Here is an 8185-nt window from a genome sequence, read left to right on the forward strand (position 1 = left end):
AAAGAAAGAAAGAAAGAAAGAAAGAAAGAAAGAAAGAAAGAAAGAAAGAAAGAAAGAAAGAAAGAAAGAAAGAAAGAAAGGAAGGAAGGAAGAAAGAAATTGACAAGCTGATCCTAATATTCATATGGAAACTGAAAAGGTTTCCCACCCCAAAGGAAGCAGAAAACGGGAGAGGATGCTGAAATCGTTAGGCCTTTGGTAACTCTCTTTTTCCGTCACAAAGCGAATTTGAATACCAAGGGGCAGGCACACTTCCATGGTTGAGAAAAACAGACTAAAAGTACGTAACAAGAGACAAGAATAGGGATAAACATGATGAGCACCCGGTGTCCGGCTTCTGGTTAGCCATAGAGAGATGTAAGCACGGACGGAGGAGGTTAGTTTATCCATACTGCTACACTTGAAAAATAAAGACCAGAAGTAAAAATGCCATCAAAAGCTTGACTCTTCTCAAACTGAAAATTTGGGTTTCGTATTTAAAGCTCTGCCCATTTAGAAGAAAAACACATTCATTTGGGTTTTGTGGTTTGGGAGAAGGACTGCCAGAGAGGAGGTGGAAGCCACAGTGGAGCATTCCTGAACAGTCCACCGTGGGCCTGGGGAGATCACCATGCAGGCAGCTCCTGCTCTACAGCTGACGAAATAGCAACAGGACCACGAGTCCTTCAAATCCTGAACCATTTTCTTCCCCCCCAGTTCAAACTCTCCTGCTTCTATCAAATGGCTCCAGCAATCCTGCCTCCTCCACAAGGCCCCTCCTCACTGAAACAGTGGCAACTCCCTTTGAACTTTCTATGAACACAGAATTCCCATGGTTCCCTTATAACTCCATTAAATGCATTTGCTCTCTGGTTGGAACACAATGCAAATCCTTTTATGCTGCATTTGTTCAATGCTGCTAGCTCAGGCTCTACAGCTTTCATATCCTGTAGGCCCTTCTAACGGATTGTAAATTCCACTTCTAATTCACAAAGCACTTTGCTTAGCAAAGCCTCTTGTAAGGTTAAACAAATATCTGTCATTAATTTTTTATAACAAATTAGAGACAACAGGGCTATTGTAGAGAATATAGAGTAAAATAATGGTAGACAAAGAAAACCATCCTTGTGATACGCAGCCCCACCTCCACATAACCTTATTTCTGCATCATCCTCATGCTGCTGCCTCTTCACATCTTCTTTTTAAAAATATTACCCATATATACAGGGATATTGAAATAGAAATATACATAAAATGAAAATATTCATTTTCAAAAATAATAAAATGAACACCTGAGCATCCACCTTAATAAAATGTACCATAGAGAGTCCTTGTGTGTCCCCTCCCAATCACATTTCTCTCCTCCCACATTCTGAGGTAACCATTATCACAACTTTTGTGCTAATAATTGAATTTTGTGTTAATCCAGATTTTTGCTCTTCTTTATTTTTACTCCCTACGATTTATCTCTAACACTACATCATTCAGTTGTTCACAACTCAGTAGCCATCATAAGCCTGTCTGTGTAAGAAATCAGTATCTCCATTTATAGATTAGTAGGGACGGAGAGGGAAATAGAGTGGAAAGCTAGGGATCTGGGATGTGCATCTGGAGCTGCAGGTCTGGCCTTGGGTCAGCATCAGGATCAGGAGAGGGGCCAGCTCAGCCGCCTCTGCTTCTAAGTTCACCATGGCCATCTCCTGCCCTCAAGAGTAGGTGAAAATCACCCTCTTTTACCTTACCCAAAGAATAAACTCCAGGTTACTAGTGAAAGCTAAAGGACAGTCAAACTGGCTAACTCAAAGTTGCCCTCCGAAGTACAGAGCACAGTCATGTCTGCCAGTAAAACAACCCTCATCTACATGCCCGCTGATGTGTTCAGGGTCAACCCTTTAACTCCCTTGGCATTCTGCCCTAGCCAGTTTGGCTCAGTAGATAGAGCTTCAGCATGCAAACCGAAGGGTCCTGCGATCAACTTCGGTCCAGGGCACATAACCTACCTCAGTTGTAGGCTCCGCCCAGGCCCGGCCCTGGTCGGGACTCTGTGCAGGAGGCAACCAATCAATGTGTTTCTCTCACATCTATGTTTCTTTCTGTCTTTCCCTCTCTCTTCCACTCTCTCTAAAAATCACTGGAAAAATATCATCTGGTGAGGATTTAAAAAAAAAAGATGTCAACCTTTTTTTATGCCTTATACCCTGGTAGATAGAATTATGGCCTCCCCAAAATGTTCAGATCCTTGTCCCAAGAACCTCTAAATATGTTATTTCACATGCAAATTAAAATTAAGGGTGCTAATCAACTGACCTTAAAATAGGGAGATGGCCCTGGATTACCCAGTGGACTCAACGTAATTATAAGGATTCTTAGAAGTGGAAAGGCGAGACAGGGGAGGGATCAGACTCAGAGGGAGATTTGAAGATGCTACACTGCTGATTTTAGTGATGGAGAAATGGAGCCACAAACCAAAGGATGTGGGTGCCTCTGCAGGCTGGGAAGGGCGAGGAAATGGAGTTTCCAGAAGGAACACGGTGCTGCTAACTGCTTGATATTTGACCAGAGAGACCCATTTAGTACTTCTGACCTCTGGAACTGCAAGGTAATTTTTTTTTTTAATGTGTTGCTTATTTAGGAGATTTAGCACTTTTTTCTTTTTGGCCATTTTATAAATAAGTCTCTGGTATTCTTATTTCAGAGGTGAAGTAGGATTGGGTTTATATTTTAAACCCGGCAGAGCCTCACTTGTACAAAAGAAAAAAATTAAATATTGGTCCCATCTGCTCATTATTTGTAAGTTTGAAATTGCATTTTTAAAAACCTGCATTCTTGCCAAAACTGGTTTGGCTCAGTGGATAGAGCATCGGCCTGCGGACTGAAAGGTCCCAGGTTCAATTCTGGTTAAGGGCATGTACCTGGGTTGCGGGCACATCCCCCGTGGGAGATGTGCAGGAGGCAGCTGGTCGATGTTTCTCTCTCATCAATGTTTCTAACTCTCTATCTCTCTCCCTTCCTCTCTGTAAAAAATCAATAAAATATATTTTTTAAAAAATAAATAAAAAATAAAAAAAAATAAAAAACCTGCATTCTTTAATTTGTCATAATTCCAACTTTCATTTCAATTAAAGTGCCATTTATTGTGTGTCTAACTTTATGACAAGTTATGGTAGGCAGAGTAAGACTTACATTGCCTTTGAGCTTAGGTCTTACGGAGCAGAAAGAAAGACATAATTTTGAAATAGTATCATGAGTGATGTTTTATTTTATGATGAGATGACAGATCATTATTTATTTATTTATGATTTTATTTTGGTATTATGATGTTTTATTTTATGATGAGATGACAGATCATTATTTATATTTGATATTTTTAATAAATAAAGATATTTCTTTATTACTATAACATACTAATATGTATTGTGAGATATACACTAATACCCACTTACATGTACAACTTCTGTTTCTTAGTTTGTTACTCTAGAGCAGCGATTTGCAACTAGTGTGCTGCAAGAATTTTAAAACATGCAATACCTGACTATTTAATCAGGGGCACTGAGATCTTTTCCTTTAGATTGTCAAGTAAAAAGATGACAATAGCCAACACAATAGTAGTTTATTGTGAATGGGTCAAAATTATACCTATGTTTTTTGTCAGATTGGCAAAAAATATACTTTTTGGTGTGCTTCAGAATTTTAGCAATTTATTTATGCCATGAGATCAAAAAGGTTGAAATTGCTACTCTAAATGAACATTCAGGAGCAAATATTGCCCCTAAAATTTTTTTATATCTCCTAGTCATATATAATAAAAGGCTTAATATGCTAAGTGTCTGGTCATCTGGTCAGCTGTTCAAACAAAACATGCTTATTATATACTAAGGCCACTCAACTGCCCACTATGACATGCACTGACCACCAGGGGGCAGACAGTTGACCGGTTGACCAGTTGCTATGATGTTCACTGACACCAGAGGGCAGACGCCCTGACCGGTAGGTTAGCTTGCTGCTGGTCCAGCCGATCGGGACTGAGTGAGATGGGCCAGACACACCCTGGAGCCCTCCCGTGGTCCCTCCCAGCTGGCCAATCTCCCATGTCTCTCCCCGGCCTCAATCATGCATTGGTGGGGTCCCTCCGCCTGGCCTGCACCTTCTCGCAATCTGGGAGCCCTTAGGGGATGTCAGAGAGCTGGTTTTGGCCCGATCCCACAGGGGGAGTGCCGCTCAGCCAGAAGCTGGGCTCACGGCCGGCCGAAGAGCGCAGAGGAGGTGGCAGGAGCCTGTCCTGCCTCCACAGCAGTGCTAAGGATGTCCAACTGCCTGGGGAGCAGGCCTAAGTCGGCAGTCGGACACCCACTGAAGGCTCCCAGACTGCGAAGAGGGTGCAGGCTGACTGAGGGACCCCCCCCACAGTGCACTATTTTGTGTACCGGACCTGTAGTATGAAATAAAATTAAACAAAACAAATTCTCAAAGATATTTTATAAATGAACTTAAAGTAAGACATATTAAAAACAAATCTGAGTACTCTCAGTGTATTAGTCACATGCTGCCATGTCAAGAGCCAACCAAAATCTGCTTAGATTAATTCGGTTGATTGTTTTATGGCTGTGATAAATGCATTCAAAGGGAGAGTTTTTCTTACCTGATTTGGGGGCCCCAGGCTGTTGCTCATGTGACATTTAACTCACTTCACTAGGGATTTATCCTTTCTGGTCAGGTAATAACTTTTAAAAGTCTGAATTTTGAAGCAATGCTCATAGAAGTTATTTATGCAGCTTGGTTGTATATCCACTTGAGATATTTAAATGTACTCAAGCGAGAGAGTGGTGGAACTCTTGCTTAATTTGAAGCTACCATGGCAAATTCTGCAGAAGACCTGACCTGTTGCCTTTCTTCCAGAGGACCAAGCCCCAGGAACTCTAGATTGGGAGGTTACACTGCCAAACCTGCTAGGGTCAACCTGGTGGGTGGGTTCCCTGAAAACCGGGATATGGCCACGCAACTGTAGGAGGAAGTCAGCAATACACTAAAATTCCTATTACTGCAACCAATCATGATAACTTTTAAGTTGCTCTGTTACCAGATAACTGGCCTTGCTGTTGACAATTTAATTAAATACTATATAAATCACAAAAATATAGCAAAAGAAAACAGGATTGAATGCTTTGTGAAAACAATATTTTAAAAATTTGGCTAAGTTATATGTGGATGAGAATTATAAAAGATAAGAAAAACAAAAATCTAGGAAGATTCTGTGCTCAAATTGCTTCACAATGGCTTTAATGAAAGCAGAATGCATCAGATGATGCATTCTAGTATTACTTGTGCAGGAAAGATGTTGCACAATTCTCATAAACCAATGCATACTCAAATAAAAGGGCTCGCCTTACAATGGAATATTTGTGGAGGAATTAATATACATAGTGTGTGTATTTTAAGTTAAAATATTTGATATGTATCAATTTTTATGGCTTTCAATTTTAAATCCCCTTTTCAAATCATCATTCATCTATCAGTCCAATTGTGTTGAAGGAGAGTTTTTCCCCTCCACACATATTTAGACACTATTGTTCTCCTATCTTCAACAACTTGTTTTCAACAATATTTAGGAAATATTTTTGTTTGTTTCAGTGATTGTGGTAGACACCAGAAACTAATGATGCACAAAGTGATCCCTATCTTCAAGAATTTGAGTATTGTAATGTAGTTATCAATGAAGTATAATGATGCTATTTTATTCAATTATTTTTTCTGTTACTCCTCACCTGAGGATATTTTTCCAATGATTTTTCGAGAGAGTGGAAGGGAAGGGGAGAGACAGAGAGAAAACCATTGATGCGAGAGAGAGACATCGATTGGCTGCTTCCTGCACACAGTCTGATAGGGCCAAGGGTTGAGCTTGCAACCTAGGTACAAGCCCTTGACCAGAATCGAACCTGGGACCCTTCAGTTCACAGGCCAATGCTCTTTCCACTGAGCCAAACCGGCTAGGGCCAAACATATCTCTTTAGTACTACATCGGTGGCAATGGAATACTTTCTTGAACATTAGCTGTGATAGTATCTGTTTCCTTAGATTATTCACATAAAGACACTTCCTACAGCATACTAATACAAACCATCCAAAACCAGTACCAGTGGTTCTCAACCTGTGGGTCGCGAACAATGAAAATACATCCTGCATATCAGATATTTACATTATGATTCATAACAGTAGCAAAATTAGTTATGAAGTAGCAACGAAAATAATTTCATGGTTGGGGGTCACCACAACATGAGGAACTATATTAAAGGGACGTGGCATTACCATCCAATTCATTCCAAAAACCTCATTCAAATATCCCTAACTTTTTCAATGTCTCTTTTTTCTTCCTGGTCCAGGACCTACTCTAGTTATTTCCAGACCTGCAGCTCCAGAACTAGTTTAGTTCTCATATTTAGTTCTCATATTTTTTGGTTTCTTTTAATCTGGAGCAGCTTCAAAGTCTTTCCCTGACTTCCATGTAGCTTACAGTTTAGAGTATAAAGAATGTCAGTCAACCTAGGGCCATGTGATATTTTCTTATGTCCAGACTTAAGCCATTCATTCTCATCAGGAATAGCACAGAAACAATATTGTAGTATTTATCAAGAGTCCTTCAATGTTATTTTCGTTCTTATCAGGAATAGCACAGAAACAATATTGTAGTATTCATCAAGAGTCCTTCAATGTTATTTTCGTTCTTATCAGGAATAGCACAGAAACAATATTGTAGTATTCATCAAGAGTCCTTCAATGTTATTTTCGTTCTTATCAGGAATAGCACAGAAACAATATTGTAGTATTTATCAAGAGTCCTTCAATGTTATTCCTTCCTACCAGTAGAGATGTTAACCTTGATAACCTGTTCAAGTTGGTGCCTGTCAGATTCCTGAACCATAAGTCCACCTTTTCCCACTTTGTAGGTGGTATTTATTAAGAGATACTCCAAGACTATTGAAATATGTAATTCTTTTTTTTTTTTCACACTTGCCAGCACTTAAGGGGAGGAGGGTTTGGGGGGTAACTGGATAAAGACAGTGAAGGGATTAGCTAAAGAACATATATCCATACCCCATGGACACGGACAATAGTTTGGTGAAGGCCAAGGGAGGGGGAGGGAGGGGTGGCAGACACATATGTTGTATATATATCTATATCTACGTGTTACCTAATTATATATTTGTACACACATCTTTATTCCTGGATCTCTCTCAGTTGCAATCCCATCCTGTAACCTCTATTTCCAATTTCATAAAGCTCTCTCTAATTGTGAGAACCCTGGTTCCCATTATCTTCATTCTATTTAATGAAGTAATATCCTCACCATGCCGTCAGACTTCTTGGCCTCTGGTCTTATCACCTCCTCATCCATTTCCTCCATCTCTCTAACCTCCTCAGCCCAACTACCTCCACGAGAAGGGAAAGAAAGAGGAGAGGAGACAGAAGGAGAAAAAAGAGGAAACAACTTTTTTATTTTTTATACACACTTCTTACAAAAGAAAAAAAAATTGAAACTAATGGGTTTGACCAAATTTCATGTATTTTATTGTAACTGAGACTAGAAGAAATGCAGTGAACAAATTTTAAAAAGGCAAATCATAAGGGGCATTTTGATAACTTTGTAAAGGTTCTGTTCATTAAAAAGTTGGACTAATACTTGCAACATGTATATCTGTTTTCTAGTGCTACTATAACAAATCACCGCAAACTGGTGGCTTTAAACAACACAAAGGTATTACCTTGCAGTTCCAGAGGTCAGAAGTACTAAATGGGTCTCTCTGGTCAAATATCAGGCAGTTAGCAGCACCGTGTTCCTTCTGGAAACTCCATTTCCTTGCCCTTCCCAGCCTGCAGAGGCACCCACATCCTTTGGTTTGTGGCTCCATTTCTCCATCACTAAAATCAGCAGTGTAGCATCTTCAAATCTCCCTCTGAGTCTGATCCCTCCCCTGTCTCGCCTTTCCACTTCTAAGAATCCTTATAATTACGTTGAGTCCACTGGGTAATCCAGGGCCATCTCCCTATTTTAAGGTCAGTTGATTAGCACCCTTAATTTTAATTTGCATGTGAAATAACATATTTAGAGGTTCTTGGGACAAGGATCTGAACATTTTGGGGAGGCCATAATTCTATCTACCAGGGTATAAGGCATAAAAAAAGGTTGACATCTTTTTTTTTTACATCCTAC

Source organism: Myotis davidii, unplaced genomic scaffold (assembly GCF_000327345.1).
Source record: "Myotis davidii unplaced genomic scaffold, ASM32734v1 scaffold59, whole genome shotgun sequence".
NCBI classification, from domain to species: Eukaryota; Metazoa; Chordata; class Mammalia; order Chiroptera; family Vespertilionidae; genus Myotis; species Myotis davidii.